This window comes from Citrus clementina, unplaced genomic scaffold (genome assembly GCF_000493195.1).
Source record: "Citrus clementina cultivar Clemenules unplaced genomic scaffold, Citrus_clementina_v1.0 scaffold_5, whole genome shotgun sequence".
NCBI lineage: Eukaryota > Viridiplantae > Streptophyta > Magnoliopsida > Sapindales > Rutaceae > Citrus > Citrus x clementina.
In genome coordinates this window covers 31,356,181-31,380,727 of record NW_006262201.1, presented here as the reverse complement: position 1 = coordinate 31,380,727, position 24,547 = coordinate 31,356,181, and the positions used below count along the sequence as shown (strand labels likewise).

Sequence of the window (24,547 nt, the reverse complement as noted above, 5' to 3'; positions counted from 1 at the left end):
GGAGAAAGTATATCTAAACTTAGTTAGAATTTTCTACTATAATATGGAGCTTTCAGCCATTAGGTTGGATAGACTAGTAACATATATTGGAGACGTACCTATTGAGTTTATTGTAGATGATTTGAATTCCATTTTAGGGATTGATTATGTAGGTCTAGAACTCTATACATCTAGGAAAGAATTCCAGTTTAATTGTTTTTCTGATGTATATGCGATTAGGAACATTTGTAGACGTCAACATCTTTCCGACGATATTTGTTCACTACTTTTTCTGTCTCAGTTGTTGCCCAGAATCCTTCATAGTATTCTCCAACATATAGTTACTCCTAGGAAATGGTATAGTGATGAGGTTACTTGCTTGGATGTTGGTTTGTTGGATTGTCTTCTTCGAAGGTGTCCAATTAACCTTGGATATATTATTCTTCGTCACATGTTGTCTATACCAGCCATGAACAACAAACTTCTTCTCTATGGTAGCATTATCACTAGGATTTTGAGGTATTTTAGGATTTCTATTATTGAGCGTGTATATGACGAGACTAAAAGATTGGGAGGTGATATTATTCTCGGCATCGGTTTCCATCGGCGCAATAGAGAATGGGTGAAGATTACCTCGTCTAAGAATGATGATACACTTTTAGCCCCTGAGGATGATCGTTCGCTGAATGATATCTATTCTACCAATCAACTTCTCGACATTTGATTAGGAGCTAGACCTCGAGTTCCTCGTCCGACTACAGTTGCGCACCCTGAGGAGCTGATAACTCTATGAAATGAGAGTTATCAAGGTACTTTTATACTTAAATCAATATTACTTAGAGAGTAAATAATGTGTTTTTATTGAATTTTTGTTATATTTTGCATAAACATTCATTTTAATTTACTCTTAATAAATTTTGTTTGATTTAGAATAATTCGTGCTTAGATTGTGTGCATAATTGTAGGTGTCTGGAAGCTCAAATTTCTAGGAAGGAATGCTGATGCAATAGGCTTGTAAAAGATGGAAAAGAATTTAGTTACAAAAGAATTGAAACAAATCTGGAACAATGTAGTTACTGTAACTGTTGCTGTAGCAAATATGATAACATCAATCCCTATGAAGACAATCTGGAATACTCATCACTTTATTATTTGTTGTGTACACTTGCACATTGACACCAATAGCATTTGAATTTATACCCAACAAGTTTTTGGCGCCGTTGCCGGGAATTGATTGTTTATTGTGATTTGTGAAATTAGTTTTATTGGTGCTAATTTTTTATTTTATTTTAATTTGTTTATTTTGTTGACATAGGTGATCTAGCAACCCTTGTATGGCAAATTTAAATTTGTTGAATTCCAATTTGATCAATAAATTGAAAGAACCGCAAGGAGATTGAGAAGAGAGCATCAGGAATTACAAGCTGCTGTAGCAATTGATGATTTGCAAGATATGAGGAATTTGAACCTCCGAGGAGAAATACAACCAGTAATTGCTCAAGGAGGTCAAGAAGGTCAGAATGGGCAGAATATTCATGGGCAACCAAGCCACAACAATATTATTTACATGGCAAACGATAGAGATAGAGTCATTCGAGAGTACGGAGTGTTGACTCCTCAAGCCATACATCCGGGAATAGTTAGACCCGACATTCAAATTGACAATTTTGAACTCAAACCCGTGATGTTTCAGATTCTTCAATCAGTGGGGCAATTTAATGGTTTGCCATTCGACGATCCTCATTTACGCTTTAAGTTATTTTTTAAAGTGAGTGATGCTTTCAAGATTGCTAGAGTATCACAGGAAACATTGAGACTCGGACTTTTCCCGTTTTCTATGAGAGACCGAGCAAAAGCATGATTGAATTCTCTACCACCAGATTCTATCACTACATGGAATAATTTGACTAACAAATTTTTAATGAAATACTTCCCGCCAACCAAGAATGCAAAGTTGAGGAACGAGATCACATCTTTCCATTAACTTGAAGATGAGAGCTTGTGTGATGCATGATAGAGATTTAAGGAGTTACTCAAGAGATGTCTTCATCATGGTATTCCTTACTTCATACAGTTGTAAACTTTCTATAATGGTCTCAACCCAAGCACTAGATTGATAGTGGATGCTACAACAAATGGGGCCTTATTATCTAAGTCTTACAATGAGGCTTATGAAATTTTGGAGAGAATAACAAATAATAACTATCAATGGCCATCAACCAGACAAGCTGCAACAAAAGAAACAACATGAGTTTATAATGTAGATGCCTTGGTAGCATTGTCAGCACAAGTAACTTCATTAACAAATATGGTAAAGGCTATGAATACTGCCCTTGCAACTGATAACCAAATTTCTGATGTGTCTTGCGTTTATTGTGGAGAAGGGCATTTATTTGACAATTGTCCTGGTAATCCAGCTTCGGTTGACTATATGGGCAGCTTCAACAGACAGAACCAGAGCAATCTATATTCAAACACTTACAACCCTGGACGGAGACAGCATCTAAATTTTTCATGGAGTTATCAGAACCAGACTGCTACAACACCTAGTGGACATAACAAACCTGCTCAACCACTTGGATTTTATCGGCAAAATCAAGAGTAAACAATTATCAACTTAGCTCCCTTGAAGCTTCGATTAAGGATTATATTGTGAAGAATGAAGCGGTTGTCCAAAGTCATGCTGCATCTTTGAGAAACTTAGAAAATCAAATTGGACAACTTACTACAGCAGTAAGTAACAGACCTCAGGGCAGTTTACCCAGCAACATAGAGAACTCAAGAAGAGAAGGGAAAGAACACTGCAAAGTGATAAACTTGAGATCTGGAAAAGAGGTTCATAGTTCAGTTGGTGTACTAAAAAGAAAAATTGAGTCCAACCAAGGGCAAGAAGACACTCAAGTAGAGAAGGAGTCACAATCTTCCACTTTTCAAAATGCAAATCAATACAGTTCTGCTACAACATCTGCAGAAAGTTATGATCCAGCACAGTCTGAACAACCTACTACAACACAACAGTTTAGACATCCACCACCCTTTCCTCAAAGGTTTCAGAAGCAAAAACAAGATAAGCAGTTCAGCAAAATCTTAGGAGTGCTGAAACAGCTACATATCAATATCCTTTTTGTAGAAGCTCTAGAGCAAATGCCAAATTATGCGAAATTTTTAAAGGATATTTTGACAAAGAAAATAAGACTTGGAGAGTTTGAAATAGTTGCTATAACATAAGAGTGCAACTAAATGCTTCAAAGTAAGATACCACAGAAGATGAAGGATAAAGAAAGCTTTACAATCTCATGCTTCATAAGCACTAAATACAGTGGCAAAACACTTTGTGATTTGGGGGCTAGCATCAATCTCATGCCTTTATCAGTGTTTAAGCAATTGAGAGTTGGTGAATGTAGACCAACAACAATGACTTTACAACTTGCTAACAGATCTCATGCATATCCAGAAGGGAAGATTGAAGATGTGTTGGTGAAGGTAGATAAATTTATTTTTCCGGTGAATTTCATTGTGCTTGACTTTGAGGCAGACAAAGAAGTGCCAATCATTCTACGGAAACCTTTCTTAGCCACAAGAAATACTTTAATTGATGTTCAAAAAGGAGAATTAACCATGAGGGTGAATGACCAGCAAGTTACATTCAATGTGATGGATGTCATGAAGAGTCCCGATGAGATTGAAGATTGTAATTTTATTAGTGTTGTGGACTTTGTTATAGCAGAGAGATTACACAGTTGCTGTAATAAGGAAGAAATCAATACTGTAACATTTGAAGAACTTGATGGTGAAGATCATGGAGCAGTTAACATAGCATGGTCAGGAGAGAAGTAACCCTTCAGAATTGACGAGCAAATCCAACAAAAGGAACTCACTCCAGACCAACAAGAATTCAAGGTTAATGGGCCGAAAGTAGAGCACTACATGAGAGCTAAGGTGAACAGTCTACAGAAGGATCAGTTCTTGAAGGATCCAGGTTGAGCAAACAAGAAATGTCAGACTGAAAGACTTAAAATCAAGCGATAATTGGGAGGCAACCCAATAAGGGAAGTTGTTTCAAGTTTTTAAGACATTGAATTTAGTTTTTAAATTATTTAATTTGTCTTTTTGTTATTTTAAGTGTGCATCTAATTTTTTGTCTTTGTGTTAAATTGCAGCAAGTAAAAAAAAAACAAAAAAACAAAAAAACAAAAAAATGTGAAAAAAAATATCATGAGGGAATTGATGTAGCATCACTTATAGCATGACATATAACAGAAGATTCTCAAACAATAGAGGCGTTTCTTGCTTTTGGATGAACAATGGATTGATGAGATTTGATGATAAGGAGCGTTTGAGAAGTTGATCGAAGAAGAAGTGACCCTTTATGGCCTGTGCTGCCACAATGCTTCCAACAATAGGGGAGTACCCCCTACTCGCTAGTTTATATTACATCTTTCTGCAAAACTTTTCTTTCATTTAGTTTTAATTTTCTAATTCATTCAGCATGTCTTTTAATTTAGTGTATGCATGTCTGGTTTATGTGGTTTTGTTTTGTGTGCTTGTGAGGACACAACACCACTCAAGTTTGGGGGGTTGTGTTTCTGGATGCATGTGTTTATGCTTGTGTTGTGTGTTGTGTGAAGCTCTGTTATCTAATATTTGTGTATGGATTTGAAAACCTAATGAAGATAAATTGAGTGTTATTCAGTATTTATGAGAATGTCAAGTGGAGATAGTTATAGATGAAGGTTGAAATTTTATCCCAACACTTAGACTTTGGTTGAGTTTTATGAGAATACTGTAACAGAGCCAGGAAAACCAAAAAAAGAGTAGAAAATATCTTAAGTTTGGGGAAATTTTTTTGTTGGATTGTACCTGTTATGAAATAAATTATGCCCTAATGATTTAAGTTGCTGAGTAACCAAGGTTGGGTATGCACCCCATATGCAAACTTGAGTCCAAGGGTAACAAGAGCTATGAGCAGTGTTGCAACAATTATATATATAAAAAAAAGCAAGCAAAAAAAAAATGGTGATGAAGGAATGAAAATAAAAAGGTTCGCTGCCTATGATACTGAGTAACCTGTTCTGTTCATGAGCCTCATGTTGAGCCTTGAGTCAAAGGCTTTGATTAGTATTAAAAATTGTTGAATTATCAAGCGATAATATGTTATTTTATGCTTATGTTATAATTTATATTTTTGTTTATGTAATATATTAGGAATTATTAATTATGTTTTAAATATATTTAATTTTGTGTATTTTTATGTGTTTATTAGGAAAAATATTAAATTCACTTACTTCGAGGCTCCAAACAGATAAACGGAGGTCAAATTTGGATTCCGGAGGTCCGAAAACCTTAAGATCAGTCAAGATCGACTTAAAATTGGGCTTGTATAAAAAAAAAAAAGTTGACTTTTCCTGTTGACCGAGCATTGATTGGATGATGAAATGAGCTTACAATAGATATGAGTGCATGGGATAGCTGGCAATCTTGACCAAATCTCAACCGTTCATGATTCAATGGCCATGATTGTGCCACGTGGCAATGGTTGGTGAAGCAAGTTGGAGGATCTGAATCTTTGTATTCAGGTCGACCCGATCCACCCATTAACCCGCCAAATCTCAACCGTTCTTTGGGTAAATCGGACGAGTCAAATGATGCCATGTGTGATGTTGACTTTTAAAGTTTGACCAGCCATTGGATCTTGATCTAAGGGTTGTGAGGAGCACATGCATGAAGCCTATGATGGACCGCAAAGCACTGGATTATGAATTTATTTTTCTATAAATAGGGCCTCATTTTTATGTTTTAATCATCTCTCTACAACTCTCTTCTTCTCAAATTCTCTCCATCTCCTTGTAATCTTGATTTCCAGGTGTGTTTTTAATATTTTGTATAATTATTTTCATTAATAAAATTAGTTTTATTTCCAATTTTAGTTGTTTTTATTTCTTTTAATTATAAGTAATGCAATTTTACTACTTCTTTTTATTTTAATTATGCTTAACTAAATAATATTAGTTAGGGGAAGGTGAAACTCTTAGGAAATAAATATGATTTAATCAAATTCTATTTTTAATTTTATAAATTAAATTATTTTCTATTTAATTTTATACATGTTTTATATTTTGAAATTTTGATTTATTGTAGACAAACAAATGAATTTGGCACAATAAATTCTTAAGATCTTAATATAAGGCATGGTGAAATGGTATTTTGACTTATTGTAGACAAATTAAATTTTGGCACAATAAATACTTAATCCATCATAAAATTAAAGGGAAAATAATAATAATTTGTATAATTAATCTTTTGGGTAATAAATCTAAAAAAAATTGGCAAAAAGAATTTATTAAGTTTTATTTACTTCTAAGAGTGGATCCATAACCCTAACTAGTTCAATTTCATAGTTTCATTTAAATTAAGTTGTTTATATTCAAGTTTTAATTTCAATTTTTAGATAAAATAAAACAAACAAATTAAATCTTTTCTCTGTGGATCGACCTCGGACTCACCGAGTTATAATACAATAAGACACTCTTATACTTGGGAGTTAAATATTACTTTTAAGTTGTGTCAGGCGTCTAAAGGTAAGACCTAGATATAACATCCTGGATGTGTTGCTGCACCAACTCTAACATATATTTTGAATGAGTAATTGGGTGTCGTCATTACAAGGTATAGACATTCACATGAAAGCTCAATGTTGCATTGAAGGGTTTAACTGAAAAATAATAATTATGTTTGTTGTAGCACAGTTTGAGTTTATTTGTGAATTCTGCTCCCCCATATGTGAATATATGTGTGTTCTACCTTTGAATTATATATGTCTGTGTAATGTTGTATCACCTCTGGAATTTGATCAAAGTGGTACGCACACACTTTGGACAGAATGAAGCCTAAGTCTGGAACTAAACTGCTAAGGCTATTTTGCGTGATTAAGAGTGTGATCTGAGGGTGGAAGAATTCTTACAAATTTGATGACAAAGCTAAGTTATTTGTTGGATGATTGTATGATTGAAGTGTTAGCGTTGTTGTCATTACTTGAGGATAAGTAATAGTTTAAGGTTGAGGGTGTGATAACTCTATGAAATGAGAGTTATCATATTACTTTTAGATTTAAATCAATATTACTTAGAAAGTAAATGCTATGTTTTGCAATAGGCTTATATTTTGCATAAACATTCATTTTAGTTTACTCTTAATAAATTTTGTTTGATTTAGAATAATTCGTGCTTAGATTGTGTGCATAATTGTAGGTGTCTGGAAGCTCAAATTTCAAAGAAGGAATGCTGATGCAATAGGCTTGCAAAAGATGGAAAAGAACTTAGTTGCAAAAGAATTAAAACAAATCTGGAATAGTGCAGTTGTTGTAGCCGTTGCTGTAGCAAATATGATAACATCAATCCCTATGGAGACGATTTTGAATACTCATAACTTTATTACTTGTTGTGTACACTTGCACATTGACACCAATAACATTTGAATTTATACCCAACAGGAGCCAAAGGAGCAGGAGGACCATGATATGGATATCGATGTGCCTCCAGCTCCTACAACTTCTTTAGCTTCTGAGGACTTGATGCAGCAGCTTCTTAGCGAGGTTCGCACTCTCTCAGTATAACAGCAGCAACTTGCATCTCATTTTGAATTTTTTCTATAGTTCATCTTAGATTAGCAACAAGAGCTTTGTGAAGGTCAGAGATGCATCCTCACTGCCCTTGGTTTCTCTCCTGTTGAGTCTTCATCGCAACCACCTCTGTAGTTTATCTTTCTATGTCTTTATGTTTTCCCTTGTTTCGCACATACATTGTTCATCTCATATTTTAGATGATATTATCTTTATATTTTGGATGATATTTGGATTGTGGAGTATTCTCTAATTTCACTTGATGATTGTGGTTATATGCATGTTGGTTTTATACATGGTTTTGTGTTGTTGGATTGTTGGAGTTGAGAAAATTTGAGTTAGTTGTTGGAGTTGAATTGGTTTGTGAAAATTTGGAAGTGTTTTGAAAATTTTCTGTGTTTAAGGATATGTTTATTTTTATGGGGAGAGATTCTTGTTGGGAAAATATGCTCTTTAAAAGCATATGTGTTTATTTAATTGTAATAAACATTTTTTCTGATTAATAAAATAAATGAGGTATTTTATTCAAATATCTTAATTGCATTAATATTTGTATTAAAGTCCATTTAATCATATTATATGTATTTATGTGATTACCATGTGGATTCACAGAAGACATAAATACAAGTTATCTTATGATTAAATAAATTATATTCGCAGTTGATAAATAAAGTTGGGCACTTTATTTAGGTATAGACTGTAATAAATTCATTGAATGATTTGTCTTAATCATGTATGAATTTGTTGATGTAGTACGACTACATTGAACAAGATCACATATGAGATTTAATTAACTTTGTAATAACTGTCAGACTTATTAAATCTCATAGGCATTGATTTTACTGTAATCTTAATCTTGAGTTAATTATGATTTCATGATTGTAATTGTTATTTCATTTGAGTTACCAATGGGCACGACACATTCTTGTGGTCAAAATTACCCGGTATCTTGGTGGGAGCAATTATGAGTATTTGAGTTATGGATTAACAATATAGAATTTGTACAACACATCTCTTGATAGGTTTTCGGTACTTGATCATAGAATTCTCTGGCCAAAGTGTGTCAACATATTTAGTATGTTGAAAATGATCATTAGAGAAAACCAGAAAGGATCAAGGAATAAGATGTTATTAAATTGATTGGACAGTTGAGATATCAATTTAATTAACGATGTGGTACAAAGGATTGTGCAGTAAAGAAATCAATGTGGCTTGGGACGAATTATTATTCGAGCATACAATTATGGAAGTCAATTCCAATCTTTTAGTGGAGTAGATTTGGAATTAAATAATTGGGCTAGTTTAATTACAGGCCTAATTATTGTAGCCACTATTGTATGTTCCCAAATGATCCCCGGGTTAGCTCATTTAATTGACTGCACCACTACTGGACTAATAAGCAAGATAACTAGCTATTTGGGTCAAAAGCCTAAATATGTCATTTAGTGGGAGGCTCCATTTAATAAGCTTATGTGTAAGGGGCCTTATGTTATTTTACAAGGTGGGTCCCCTATTGAAAAAGAAAAGAACGTGAGTTTTATTTTGGGCATTCTTGGAGCCTAGGGTTTTCACTAAATGAAGATATATAAGGCTTATTTTCTCAAAAGGAAAAGGAAGAAGCCACTTTATACAAATCGGAGAATAAGATTTTTCTCTCTATTGTTGAGAGAAAAATTTTCTCGTGCTAGTTGCTTTGGTAGTGATAAAGGCGCCCACACGTCAAGTGCAGATCGAACCTGAGTCATAACCTAGAAGATCATTGGTGACAGTTCGTGATCTAACAAGCGTGGTGGTGACGGATCGTGATCTAACAGGAGTGGTGGTGGCGGATCGTGATCTAGGAGCCTAAATCACTTCAGCGGAAAAAGCCAACTCGGATTTTCAAGGTACGATTTCTAGAATACAAATTCTTATATATTATATGAGAGCGATCTTCAAAAGGTTTTATAAAAATTTAAAAACCTGATTTTTCCCCAACAATTCTACCAAAAAAATTTCATTTCTTTTTCTTTTTGACGATGAAGGGGGAGATATATCTTTGTTGTTTTGATAAAAACATGTTGAATACAAAATTGATTGGCCACTTACTAAGGGGGAGCAAAATTGCATAATCTTGTAATGTTTGTCATCATAAACAATAGGGAGATTGTTAACTTATTTGTATTCATAATAATGATTTTGATAATAAAAAATAAGTTTTAAATTGATAAGTCTGAAAATTTGTTAATTGGAATCTGTAAGCTATATAATTTTCTAAGAAAACGGTGAACCATTTATTAGAAAATAGCAAAACGATTGCATTCTAGAGAGTAAGTTTCAAGATATCGGCAAACCGTTTAGGGATAACGGTGAACCGATTGTATTCCAGAGAGCAAATTTCAGATAATGGCAAACCGTTTAGGAATGATGGTGAACTGGCTGCATTTCAGAGAGCAAATTTCAGATAATGGTAAACCATTTATCGTTAACGGTAAACCGATACCAGAGAGTAATCATCTTGCAAATGGTAAACCGTTTATGTCAAACGGATAACCGATATCTTTGGACAAGATTCGAAAGCGATAACGGTAATCCGATATCTTGATAATGGTGATCCAAAAATTTGAATTTTGGCACAACGGTCACTTGCTCAAGTCAAAACGACGATCCAATAAATGCTAAACGGTGATCTGATTGCATGTAGAAAGTCAACAACGGCTAATTTTCAACTCCATCTATAAAATGGCTCAATCAAATTCAAACAAAAAGTAATCCAACGATTATCATTTGATCTTGCTATCGAGTACACAACTATTATTGAGCTTCAAACTTGATTTTATTTCATTTCATTCACACATTTGAGCTATCATTTGTAATCAAACACATTGTGTCAAAGAAAATTTCATTTGTAATCTTTATCTTTGAGTGATTGTAGTGTTGGGATATATTGGGGTTAAGAGATTGAGAATAATCTCTTGTTGTAAAGGTTTATTAACACCTTATAAGTCAATTGTGAGAGTGGTTAAAGCCTTGGATGCTTGCTTAGTGAAACCCTCAAGTCCGGTGAGCTTGGAGGCGTGGACGTAGGCACTATTGGCCGAATCACTTAAAAATCATTGTATTTGCTCTCTCTTCCATTACTCTTTTATTATTGTGCTCTATTAAATTTATTATTTTTTTATTATTAAGGTAATAGATTGAATTGTTGTGTGGTTTGTTTAGCTTAAATTTTAAAAACTCAATTCACCCTGCCTCTTGGGTTGCATAACTAGCATTTCAAATTGTTATTAGTTGTGCTTTAGATATAATCAGCTGTGAAGAGAATTAGTTAAACGTTTGGTAAAATTTATTTTTAAAATTGTTGTGAATTTTAAAAGCAATCGTATGTGTTTGGTAAATTTTATTATTAAACTGTTATAAGAATATAAATGACTTAATTGTATATAATATTGAATAAAATTTATTTACATATTAATAAACATGAATATAAAATATTTCTAATTGTGTATGTGTAACATGTGATAACTAAAATAAATATTTTATATTATTAATTTCATTTTTTTGTTATATCAATATAATTGATAATAATAATAATAATAATTTTAATGATTTTTTTCCTACTTAATAATGATAATTTTGAATTTTTATAATATATATATGAGCATATATATAGAATTGGATTAAATATAAAAATAATTTTTAAAATCAGATTTTGAAGAGATATTCTTTCTTTCCTTTTTCAAATCTATTGTAGGATAATGTGATTTTGCTAAAAGTAATTTCTAAAAAAAATTACCAAACACCAAATTTGACTTTTAACTTTTTGAAATTACTGTTAAGGCTATCAAAAGCAATTCTAAACGGGCGTTTAGTGCGGCAAGTAAAATCACCAACAATTATTAAAAAAAAACGTAACTAAAGAACTTATACGGTAGAAAACGAACCCCAAACTTCACAATGGATTAATTCAAAAGCAGTTTTAATACTTCTAATAAAAAATAGACGTTCTAGTTTGTTTTAATTTAAGACAAACATCCCAAATTAACCATAGGATAAGTCTTTGAAAACAATTTTAAACGTACAAGAGAAGGGTGCCCAACCCAAGTCTGCAACAACGCCAAAGATGAAATCCACATTGAAGTTATTTGGGAATGAAAAAAGGATGCCGCAGGAACATGATGCCTACCATTGCCAACCTTCATGTATAGGTCCAAAGATTAACAGTAATCAAAAGAAAAGATTATTTGATGTTTGTTTGGTTTGGTTAATTGGCTAACTGACAGTAAATTGAATTTAAAACTCGGAATGATAAAGACTTTTTTCAGTAGAAATTCTTGAAAAAAAGAGGTCGTTTCCATACGAGTGACAAGGGATACAATAGAATCAGGCCATTGACCACGAAGAAGTACAGAACATGGTGTTGGAGAAAAAATAGTTTTTAAATTTTGCTAAATAAAAACTTATTAGGATCAATCTTATACAATATATAAGAATTCATAATTTAGAAATCGTACCTTGAAAATCTAAGAATATGAACAATCTTTGCTTTTTCCACTGAAGTGATTTAGGCTCCCAGATCACGATCTATCACCACCATTCCTGTTAGATCACGAGTCGTCACCACCACTCATGTTAGATCACAATCCGCCACCAAATAATCTTTCAAGTTATGACTCAGATTTAATATGCACTTGACGTGTGGGCGCCTTTATCACCACTAAAAACAACTAGCAAGAGAAAAACTTTTCTCTCAAAATTAGAAAGAAAAATTTTTTTTCTCTGAACTGTATAATGCGGCTCCTATTTTTTCTTTAGAAAAAATAAGTCTTTTTATATCTTCCTTTAGTGAAAACCTAGGCTCCAAATAATAAAAATCAAAAGTCACTTTACTTGCTTTTTCTATAGGGGGCCCACCTTGTAAAATAATATAAGACCCCTTACACACAAGCATATATAATAGATCCTCCCACTAAATGATATATTTAGGCTTTTGACCCAAATAATTAATTATCTTGCTTATTAATCTAGTAGTGGTGCAGTCAATTAAATGAGCTAACCCGGAGATCATTTGGGAACATACAATAGTGATTACAATAATTAGGCATGTAATTAAACTAGCCCAATTATTTAATTCCAAATCCACTTCACTAAAAGATTGGAACTGACCTCCATAATTGTATGCTCGAATAATAATTCATCCCAAGCCACATTGATTTCTTTACTGCATAATCTTTTGTACCACATCGTTAATTAAATTGATATCTCAACTGTTCAATCGATTTAATTACATCTTGTTCCTTGATACTTACTGGTTTTCTCTAATGATCATTTTCAACATACTAAATATGTTGACACACTCTGGCTAGATAATTCTATGATCAAGTGCCGAAAACCCATCAAGAGATGTGTTGTACAAATTCTATATTGTTAATCTATAACTCTAATACTCATAATTGCTCCCACCAAGATACCGGGTAATCTTGACTACAAGTGTGTGTTGTGCCCATTTGTAATTCAAGTGGAATAACAATTACAATCATGAAATTATAACTAACTCAAGATTAAGATTATAGTAAAATAAATGCCTATGAGATTTAATAAGCTTGACAGTTATTACAAAGTTAATTAAATCTTATATGTGATCATGTTTAATGTAGTAGCACTACATCAATAAATTCATACATGATTAAGACAAATCATTCAATAAATTTATTACAGTCTATACCTAAATAAAGTGCCCAACTTTATTTATCAACTGCGAACTTAATTTATTTAATCATAAGATAACTTGTATTTATGTCTTCTGTAAATCCATATGGTGATCACATAACTACATATAATATAATTAAATGAATTTTATTCAAAATATTAATACAATTAAGATACTTGAATAAAATACCTCATTTATTTTATTTATCAAAAAAATTATTTATTACAATTAAATAAACACATATGCTTTTAAAGAGTATATTTTCCCCATGGTTCCTAAGAATGAAAGAAATGTAACAAACAACATATATGATCAGTAACATCTGCATGGAAAATAATAATACTAATAATAGGCAGCGCTTAACTTACATTTGATGTAAGTAACAATACCAGAACATGAACCGTTGGATTCTTTAATTTGTAGATCCAACGGGTGTGGTGAAACATAACGTAAAACAAGGTTCAGGTAGTGGTTGGATATTCATTTTAAAAAACAAAAGAATGGCTACCTGCTAAAATGGTTGTTGAAAAAAGGAAGCAAATGGGTTAGTCGGTAAAGAAAATTTGAGATGGAAGTGATGAGTGTCGCTGGAAAAGCCCGAAAATTGAAGAAAGAAGCCAGAATATTGAAGAAAGCAAGTACAGTATCTAGGTTTTGAAAGAGGAAAGCATTAGAAGCAGCAAACGAGATAACCAAAATCGTCTTTCATTATTTCATATCACAAATTAGGGAAACCAAAAAAATTGCAGCCCCATAAAATCGAAGCTACAGGCGCTGGAATGTGGCAGAATTTGGTAAAATGTGAAGCATCATCTTGTGAAGTTGTCTTCACCATATAATTTTTGTAACATCATTTCTTGTTATGGGTGGGTCGTGATTATTGGAACATGGTGATTTGGACAAATCCCAGAATTGATCCTGCTAAAAGCATGACAGAGCAAAGGGAAGAAGGTATCCGTCAAAATTGCATCAAACTATTAACAGGTGAACCAGAGTTAGATGAAGTTGTCTTTTGTCGTGAAGAGAAGAAGGCAGAGGCTGAAAATAGTGCAGAAGATAAGAAAAACGAGCAAAACAATTACGGTTTCATTTCGTACTTGTAAGTAAGATTCTGATATTCGTTTTAAACAATGCATTGGAGGTTAATGTTAATCGATTTGATTGCAGTGTTTGAATTTCAAGTTTAATTGTTAGGTTAATGGGTATAAGAGAACATGTAACATATTATAAGTTTGTAACGTAATTGGGAAATTTAATTGATATTATGAAATGCAATTGAATGAAGATTGATAAGATATATTTGATATTTCAGTGGTATTTTTCATGTAGTTAATGTTATTTTTTTTAACCCGTTACTCCATTTCCAGTTGCATGATGCACAATCCTATTGATGTTATGCTGCACATTTACTGATAAACTTAACTCATATGTTCCCTCATAATGTATATTTTCAATTATTTGACACATCATTAATGTCTTTGCAAAGGAATTTTTTATAGCTTAATGAAGTTAATCGGGGCCAAATAATTTTCGGGTAGCCATAAATTTGAAATCTGTATACAACAGAGTTACTAATATTTGGATGTAGCCAAGTGTCCTCATTTTTACATTTGTCACAGTTTTTAAAATTAAATTACGAATTACACACTGTAGTCCAAGAAGATATTAAAGGAAGTATAATATTTTTAAGTCTTATTTTCGCATTTCGTACTTATGTAACATTTGAAATAATTATTAAAGCATCTAATCCCTAATTCAATCAAATCGCACCTACAAACTATTACAATATATATATTTTGTTGATAAATTTCTAGTTACACATACATTTATAGTTTTATAACAATTCTAATTGACCAAAAAAATTCCTTAAATTAAAATACATAACATAAGAAGCTCCATGTTTTATTTACATATCGGGTAAAACATGCATAACAAAGCTTTATATACATATACAAGTTCTACAATATACACACATAAACGTAAAAACATCATTTCCCATGCTGCCTTCTTCCATTCTGTGCATCCAGTTCTGCAATTTTTTTTTTCTTTCAAAAAATAGTTGCCAACTTTGCCTCTTGGGACGCAACCCACAAACTTCCTAATTTTTGCACTGACACATCTACATTTGACATTAACCAAAAGTTCCGTCAAATTACATATCAACCAAGATAATAACAAAAAATTTTCAGGAAATATGCAATGGCCAACGTCATTGTTGGAGTTTTTTTCTCACCTTCTCCAATTCTGCATTTGTTCTAAGATGCACCTCTTCTTTCATTCTTAGGTGTCATAAATGGTGATGGATCATGTAACTTCGGAGCATAACTGACTAATGTATCGAAAGATTTTTGGCGCTCTGTCAGCACTGCACCCACTCTTGCTTCAATTTGTGGCATCCCTAATCTAAATAAACAAAATATTCTAAAGCTCCATTTATGTACATGCTAATAACATAGTCAAAATTTAAACTTTTCCCTTAATTTAGCAAGGACATCAAGGTTTCAATTTGTGAACTGATTTATATATTCTAGTTTTGATTTACAGATATTTCAGGCATTGCATTGAATTGTACGAACTGCACAAATACATTTACAAAGAATGGCATAGCGAATAAAAGGAAAAAATTGTACAGAATATAATATTTTGTATATAACTACTATATATTCATCATACTCTACCAAAACAGTGAGAACAGAACAAAAGGAAAGGATAAAATTATTAATTCTACAGAACACCAAATAAGAGAAAATATTGTTATGGAAAAATGAAATTAAGAAGATATTTTAGCTTCTTTCCTTCATTCTCAGAGAACTTCAACGTAACATGATTCATGGTGGCTCTGAAAAACAACTCAAATCATTGATACTAAACAAACCAAAGTACACATGCACAACAGCAGAAGCTAGCAGCGGCATACAACCCTCATTTATATTAATAAATAAACCAAACTACAAATACTCAGCAGAATAATCCAGCAGCAGCAGAATAATCAATCACCAGCATACAAACCTCACATATATTCATCATATTAACCAAATATATGCCCTTGTTGGCTCTGAATAACATATCAAAACAGAGATACTAAACAAACCAAAGTACAGATGCACAGCAGCAGAAGCTAGAAGCGGCATACAATCCTCATTTATATTCATAAAATAAACCAAACTACAAATACTAAGCAGAAGAATCAATCACCAGCTTACAAACCTCACATATATTCATCATATTAACCAAATATATTAATCAATTTTAGCAAAATATTTCCGGCCTAACGCTATTCAGACATTTCATCGAACACTTGATGAATATGGTCCATTCAAGACTTTCAAGCAGGATAAATTAATTATACTTATAATTGCGAAACCAATCTCTGATATTACAAGTTAATTATTCCTACGAAAAAAAATAACGAAATATATTATTAATTTTTCAAACACTCTCTTACCCGTGAAACTGCAGCTCCCCGTCATTTCTCCATGTACTAGTAATGGACACAACACTGAAACCATTTTTTTCCCCCTCGATTTTCAGCCTTTGTTCAATACAATCATATATGAAATTTTCGAATATTTACTTGCAGCAGTGAGCTGTTCCTTCTTCAATAATCCTTTTTCAAAAGCCTCGTACATTTTTTCTCTTTCCAATTTTTCCTTTCTTTTCATAATTTTAAGTGATTACCGCCTTACCTTCAACCGGCTCAAATGGTAAACGCTTAGGGTGACTTTACCTTTGACTCATTTTGCAACTTGTTTTCATCCGGTTGCAACAACTTTTTATTACTCCCCAAATTGACACGTGTTACACTTACAGCAATGAAATAGTCATGTCAGTAATGTTTCTTACATAAAATGTAACGTAAGCTGACCCCTAATAATAATAATAATAACAACAACGAAGGGCTACACCTACAAAACTCGCAAATTGTAAATTACCTAAGTACAATGTGGCTAGGACATTTTGATACTGCTATTGAGCAAAAATAAGATCCTGTTGTTCTTTCCCCGCGTTAGTCTGCTGAAACCATTCCTGCAAATCCAGCCATAACTCTCTTGCTGACTGTGCATACAAGACACTACATGCGAGTCTTGCTTGAGATGGAATTCAACTCCCAAGAACAAACCAGATCGTTGCAACATTGCCATTTACCACCATCATCATCATCCGGTTTTGTAATGGTCCCATCAACAAAACCTAGCTTGTTCCTCACTCACAAAGCCATCGTCATCACTCTTACCCACAAACCACAATTATTACCAGTGAGTACAGGAGAAACCAAAACAATTGTTGGACTACCTGATGGATGCACCAGGAAAGGATCATTCTCCCTTTTTTTTTAATTTCTTTCAAGTACGAAGAGATGTCATTAGAATATATAACCGCACACTCTTGGTCTCCAAAAACTTAAAGAAAAACTATAAGCAAATAACTAAAAAGCAAAACATAAGTTTAGTAAAGCATAGCAAACGATATTTATATTTCTAATCTCTTGGGTGACTTGTATCAAAATTTTGCCTTCTACTCTTTATGAGGATCAGAAGCTGATGATGAAGAGCTTCCAAGCAGCGTGGGATATCTTAAGAACTCATGCTGTTGTGGTTGCTGAGATGACGTCACAGAAGACGAAGACGAAGACGAAGATGAAGATGAAGAAGTGGTCGGTAAGGTCACCGGTGGATACCTATACTCGCCGTACAAACCAGATGGGATGCCATAGTTTGGTTGCTGATACTGAAGAAGATTCGGATACATTACTTCTTGAGTTAGTGGCAGAGATGAGGATTAGAAACTTGCTGTGAAGTTGTAGCGGCCGCAGCATGATAAAAAAGATCTTAATGATGGTGAGTTGTGAGATTAGCTTGAACCCTTTCTGGGAAGTTAAGCTTGGCATTGCATCCGTAGAACCTAAGAGCTGCTTCATCGTAAGCAAGTGCTGCTGCTTCAGCTGTGTCAAAAGTTCCTAGCCATACACGAGCCTTCGTTGGATCACGAATCTCAGCTACCCATTTGCCCCAGTGCCTTTGCCTCACTCCTCTGTACTGCTTTATCCCCACATTCCCTTCACAGTATATAGCACATGTTTAGTGTGTTTATTAAAGAAACAACTCAATAGGAGAAAACTCCGATCATTCTCCTGCTTGCTATTTGATGATTCACCATCAGCTCTGTTTGCGAAATGAAATAAAAAAGGATAAAATTTTAGTTTTTACTGAGCTCTGAAATCATGTGAAATTGGACTCACGTTGATGGAAAGATAAAAATCCTAGGCTTACTATATTTACAAGCCCATGTTAATTAGCATCTACTGTGTACAGAGAGTAACCATCACTTCATCAAGTAGTGCATATGCTGAAAATGACAAGGTTTTGCATTCCTGCAACATTTGGTAGCAATATTTGCTGTGACTCTTGAATGATTACCTGCTAAAAGACCAAACTGTGTTTGCCCTCCAATGCGATCCACACCTGGTCCATGCTGTGTAGCCAGAGAACTCCTATTCAGGTTATCAGAAGCTAGTGCATGTGGTGTATAGTCTATGGTAGACAGTGATTCTACCCGAAGACGTTTATACTGATTCTCAAGCTGTGGTTGCGCTCCACTAAACTGTGATACTGGGGAGGAAGTACTATTACTGGGATCCATTCCGCTGTACTGTGGTAGATTCATTAGGCTAGAGTCTGGCTGATTCGTGGGGGCAGAGGTGCCAACAAGCATTGACGGTGCACTCCTTCCTTCTGCTGTGGTGCTGCACTGGAGACCTGCAGACAGAGAATCAAGTGCATAGTTGACGGAAAAATTGTTCTGATTACACAGCCTTTCTAATTCAAAATATATAAATCCTATAGCCTAGTAAAGACTTTAGAAAGTATGCAGAATTTATGAACTTCAAAATTAGAAAAACTTACTAGAGGGCATAGCAGCAAAATGGAATTGCATCCACAAGTTCTTACAAACGATTTATACCGAAATCAACTATAGTAATATACAACATATCCAACAAAATGCAAATAGGACTCTCATAAAATATAAAATCAGTTTTATTATGTAATTGAGAGCACAGATAGCACCTGATAAATTTAAATCCCAGTAACAAAGAGCCTACCGGGTTCTTTATCCGCAAATCCAAGGGTTTGGCGTAATTTAGGAGTCTGTCTATGCTGAGCAACAATACGAAGAAGACTTTCAAGTTCTTCACCATCAAAAGCAGGTGCCAATCTATAGGCAGCTAAAAGATGCAAGAATCCCAGCACCTCCAGAGAATTCTCCACTGCTACTCTCATCTTCTTCTTCCACTCACCTGCCACCTTCATAGCCTCATCTCGTACTTGAGCATTAATCTCTGGTGCTACAGTTGATAACTGTTCCAACAAAAGAATACAACTCCGCCTAATAATGCTCACATCAAACTCCAAATCTCCCTCCCTTGAATGAGGAGGGTAAAATCCTGATATGGCATGTAACACCAACAATGCAGGGTCACGGGCGCTTTTAATAGTGTCGAAAACTTTACAAAAAATTGAATCATGCTTCTGCAAATGCTGATTCAGTAGAAACTGCAGATATCTTCCGCTGCTTGTCAACTTTTCAGGGTCCTCAGTTTTTGCTTGCAGCAGCAGATTTTTACTGCAATCTTCTACTGCTTTTCTGATAGAACCGAACTCTTTCTCTCTTAACTCAAATTCCTTTACTCGTTTCTCAAATTCTCTCTCTTTTATTTCAAGATCTTGCAAGCGGTCTTCTAAACCTTTTTTGAGTGAATCAAAATGCTTCTCCTTCTCTTTGAGCTCTTTCAGATACCCAATGGTCCTTGTTTGAAACAAATTTGACTCATGCTGTGTCAAATTAAATTGATTCTTTTTCAATTCAACCTCCTTTGAGCATTCCGCAATTGTTTTTTCTGTTGAAATTGACTCCTCCTTTTTCCACTGGAACTCCTTGCTGCATTCTTTAATAGATTGTTGGACAAATTTTAACTCCTTGTCCTTTGATGCGGGATCTTGATTGAGTTCTTCAATGTATTTTCCTATTTCGTTGAGCTCCCTCTTTTTCAATTCAACATCATCAAAATATTTCTTCTGTTGCTTTCTCATTGAATCAAGCTCCTGCTCTAAAGATTCAACTTCATTTTCGTGCAGTCTGACTCTCCCCTGGAGTAACTCTAATTTCTCCTGTTCCGAATGAAACTTCATCCAGAGCTCTTTAATAGACGATTGAGTCAGCTCCAATTCTTTCTTTTCAGACTCGAGTTTTGTCTCACACAGTATTAGAGACTTTTTAACCTCGTCATACGGCCTCTCCTTATCTTTAAGTACTTCTTCATATTCTTCGATCAATGTGCGCATTGAAGAAATTTTGCTCTCCTTAAATGCAAGCTGTTTCTCATGTTCCTCAATCGATCTTTGAACTTCCCCCACTTTCTTTTCTCTCAACTCAATTTCATCACAACATTCTTTAATTAAATTCTTCAGCAATTGCAACTCCTTCTGATTAGCCTGACATTTATTAATCCATCCCTGAACTGAGCAGAGCTCTTCCTTCTTTAAATTAAGACTCCCCGACAACGAATTCAGTTCATTCTCCTTCAATTGAAGCTCACGCTTACATTCTCCAATCCTCTTTTGAACCAAACCCAATTCTTTTTCCTTACACGCCAGCTCACCATTACAATCTTCAATCTTTTTTCCCACCAAAACTAACTCAATCTCTTTACTTTCAATCTCCTTAGCGCGCTGATCTAACAGCCTAATCTTCACATCAACATCATTACTTTGCTTTTCAAGTGATTTCTTAGTTAAATCAAGATGTTCCTCTAAATCATCCCATTGACCAGTAAACACAGGCACTGAATTAGATTGTGAACGGGCAATATCAAAAGATCTTCGTAAAGCTTCTTTTTTGGACTCAGCAACTCTCAACTCCTCAGAAATATTAACAGTACAGTTGTCCATTTTGGAAACTAAAACAAACCCAGTTGAAAATATAAAGTGCGAGCGAAAAGCATTTGCAACTACAAGAAAGCAGTTGCAGGAGAACTAACCGGAACCGGCCATGTTCACTTCAGATCAGCTGGAGTTTATTACGTCCTGCGTGGACCCAAAGGAAGGCATTATATCAATGTTTTAATTATGGCGATTGTTATTTTCTCCGATGACTGACAAAAAGTCATAAACAGAAGGCCGTTGTTGACGTCTTGTTATTATTTATTAGGTGAATGTATCATGCGGTGCAACTACAGCATCAATGTAACAAATATTTAATTAATGATACAAAATATTTATATTAAAAAAAATATTCAATTTTATTTTAAACCGTTTCTTAACTGTTTAAGCAGGTATAATTTTTGTAAAATGACTATAACCCCTGTTATATTTTAAAATAATTTCCCTTGAATAACATGTTTTATTTAAAAATTATTTTGTAATGTTGTTAATTGTTTTTTTTACATAAATGTTTCAAAATCTATTAGTATTAATTACATAAAGATATGATATCTAATGGATTATCAAACATAAATCAAATAAACAAGTAACAATCTTAAATTTTATACATGCTATAACACCAAAAAATAACACAATTAATTACGTACATTTAAATAAATGTCATAACTTGTATCCAAAACTTTTATGAAAATTTTTATTTAATATTTGTTATAACAAGATAATTTTTTGGTGGTTGATTAATAATTTCTTATGTAATATTTATAATTTTTACACCCATTATCGTATCTCTTAAAATAGACAGAAAGCATACTATTACTTAAAAAAAAGAAAAAAAAAATACAAAGAAGAGGAAGAAAAGAGAGAGGAAGATAAAAAGATTTGGCTTGAAGACCATAACAAATCACTAGGAACAATAAATTGCACCAATCACATTTTGATTTTTGAATTTCAGTTTTTCTTGTTGATTTTCTCTGCTTCATGAATATGGTAAATAAAATAATCCTAATATTTTAGTCACACACATATGAAGATAAGATCAAGACAAATAAAGAAGAAATCGATAATAGAAAAAGAAAGGAACAAACACATTTTACATAGTTTCATTGGATTATTTTTGTTGGTGTAAAAAGAAACAAAGTAATTAATGGAAAGAGTTAGTTGAAGGACCAATTTAGCATTTAAAAGAGTGTTCAAAATAAAATTTGATTATTTAAATTTTGTTAATGAGTTGTCAAAGTAAATAAGTATCCAAACTCCAAAGTATATTTTAGAGTACAATTAGCCCAACCCTGAAAAAAATATTACATTCAATAACATATGACATTGGAATGAATGAGAAAAAAATTCTCCGTTCATTTTTATTTTCATTATAAAATATGGTTTGGGTTGTTGTAACCCAAATTTTTGGCGCAAAAGAACCGTTAATCTCTTACAGTCCAATAGTTAATATTAAAACTCAAAGAAACATTATGATGCTAAATCATCTACCATCGAATTGTATGAAATTATAGTATAAATTTTATATTAAAATTTTGCGTAAAAAATTTAAATTAAGATAGCTTTAGCCCAAAAATATATATTCAATCCTCATGTAATTATGCATATATATATTTTTCAATCATAGTTGTTGATTAAAATATTTCTCATTGCATGTATATAATATCATTAATGATAGACAGCAAATAATTTATTACAGAATGTCCTCTACGGTCATTAATGTTTAAGTGTTAATAGTTTTGCGATTGAAGTCATACATTAATTATTATAAGATATTATGAAATATCTTTATATAAAGTATTATTAAAATAATTAAATACACTTATTTCAATGCTATTTTTATTCATTAATAAAAAAAGAAAACTACATTCACTTTGCAATGCAATCTGAAGATTATGTGTTACTTCTTAGTTAGCTAATTATTTATTCACTATATTAAATGAATAATAGAGATTAAAATACTCAAATCCAAGGGTCTACAATAATTCCATTATTAATGTTGTAAAATTCATAAGGCTTCATAGAGCATTAATCTCGATTGGTACTAAGGATGGTAAAAAAAGCTCGGTTCGGTCCAAGCCCAGCCCGGCCCAGTCTGGCCCAAGCCCGACCCGCAAGAGTTGGGCTTGGATATCTCAAAAATGTAAAGCCCGCATAGGTTGGGTCTGGATAAGGACTTAGAAAAAAAGTTCAAATTTGGCCCAGGTTTTTTTAATTTATAAATAAAAAAATTTAATTGAAATTAAAAAAAAAACTCAAAATACTAAATTAGTTTATTTTTTTATATTAGTATTTGTTATTTATTAGGTTGTATTACTAATATTTTATGCATTGGACTATTATTTTATTATGTATTAGATAATTTTCTTTAATTTAAATATTTATTTTTTAAAATAATATTTTATAATTAATTTTAAAAAGCCCAACCCAAGCCTAAGCCCAGACCCATCTAGGCCCGGCCCGAGCATTTTGAAGGATTTGGACTTTGTTTGAACAGTGTGGGCTTGGGCATGGACCTCAAAAAGCCCGGCCGAAGCCCACAAATTGCCACCCCTAACTGCTACTCTCATCTTCTTCTTCTACTCACCAGCTACCTTCGCAGTTTCACAGCTTTATCTCGTACATCAGTTTTAATCCCCAGTGCTACACTTGATAACCGCTCCAACAAAAGAATACAACTCCTAATAATGCCCACATTAAACTCCAGAGTTCGCTCTCTTGAAATGAGAAAGGTAAAATCTTGATATTGTTAAAATCTCTTCACCAAATTGACAACCAATGCCTAGCAATTGTCAAAATGCATGTGGCAGCAAGTTGAATTTTTGAATGCACTGAAAATTGAGAGGAAAAGATGTCAAGGGTAGGCACCGAATGTTTGATAAAAGAATAAGAAAAAAACAAATCAAAAGCTCAAAAATTTAAAATTTGAAAACTTGAAATTTATAGCTGTATTGCTTGAAGATTAGAGACGCCTTTTTTACTTTTCAAACAAAATTTTACCTATTGTGAAGAGAGTGGAGAGTTGTGAGAGAAATTCAAAGAGCTTAAAATTAGAAGCTCTTATTATAGTGATTTGAGAAATTAGGTGTGTTGAGACTCTGGGAAGTGAGTCAAAATATTATAATATTTGTAATTCTTATTCTACTAGTAAAATTTTTTTTTTTCCTATCTTCGCCCATAAACGTAAATTAAAAGCCGAATTACGTATTTTCTACATAATTTATGATGTCCAATTTTATTGTTTCATTATTTTTTAATTTTACTTTAGTTGCGTGTTTGTTTCATCCAATCATTTCCTAACAGTTATTGCATCTAACACCAACAATG

The 24,547-nt window shown here is 33.1% G+C and overlaps 1 non-coding gene and 1 pseudogene across 1 annotated transcript; both read right to left on the bottom strand.

The window, feature by feature from the left end:
• Window positions 1-1,930: 1,930 nt before the first annotated feature.
• On the bottom strand, window positions 1,931-2,037 carry LOC112098750. The gene has a single exon (XR_002905858.1). It is a non-coding gene; the product is annotated as a small nucleolar RNA R71 (small nucleolar RNA).
• Window positions 2,038-17,048: 15,011 nt separating this feature from the next.
• On the bottom strand, window positions 17,049-21,030 carry LOC18042848 (annotated as a pseudogene).
• Window positions 21,031-24,547: the final 3,517 nt, after the last annotated feature.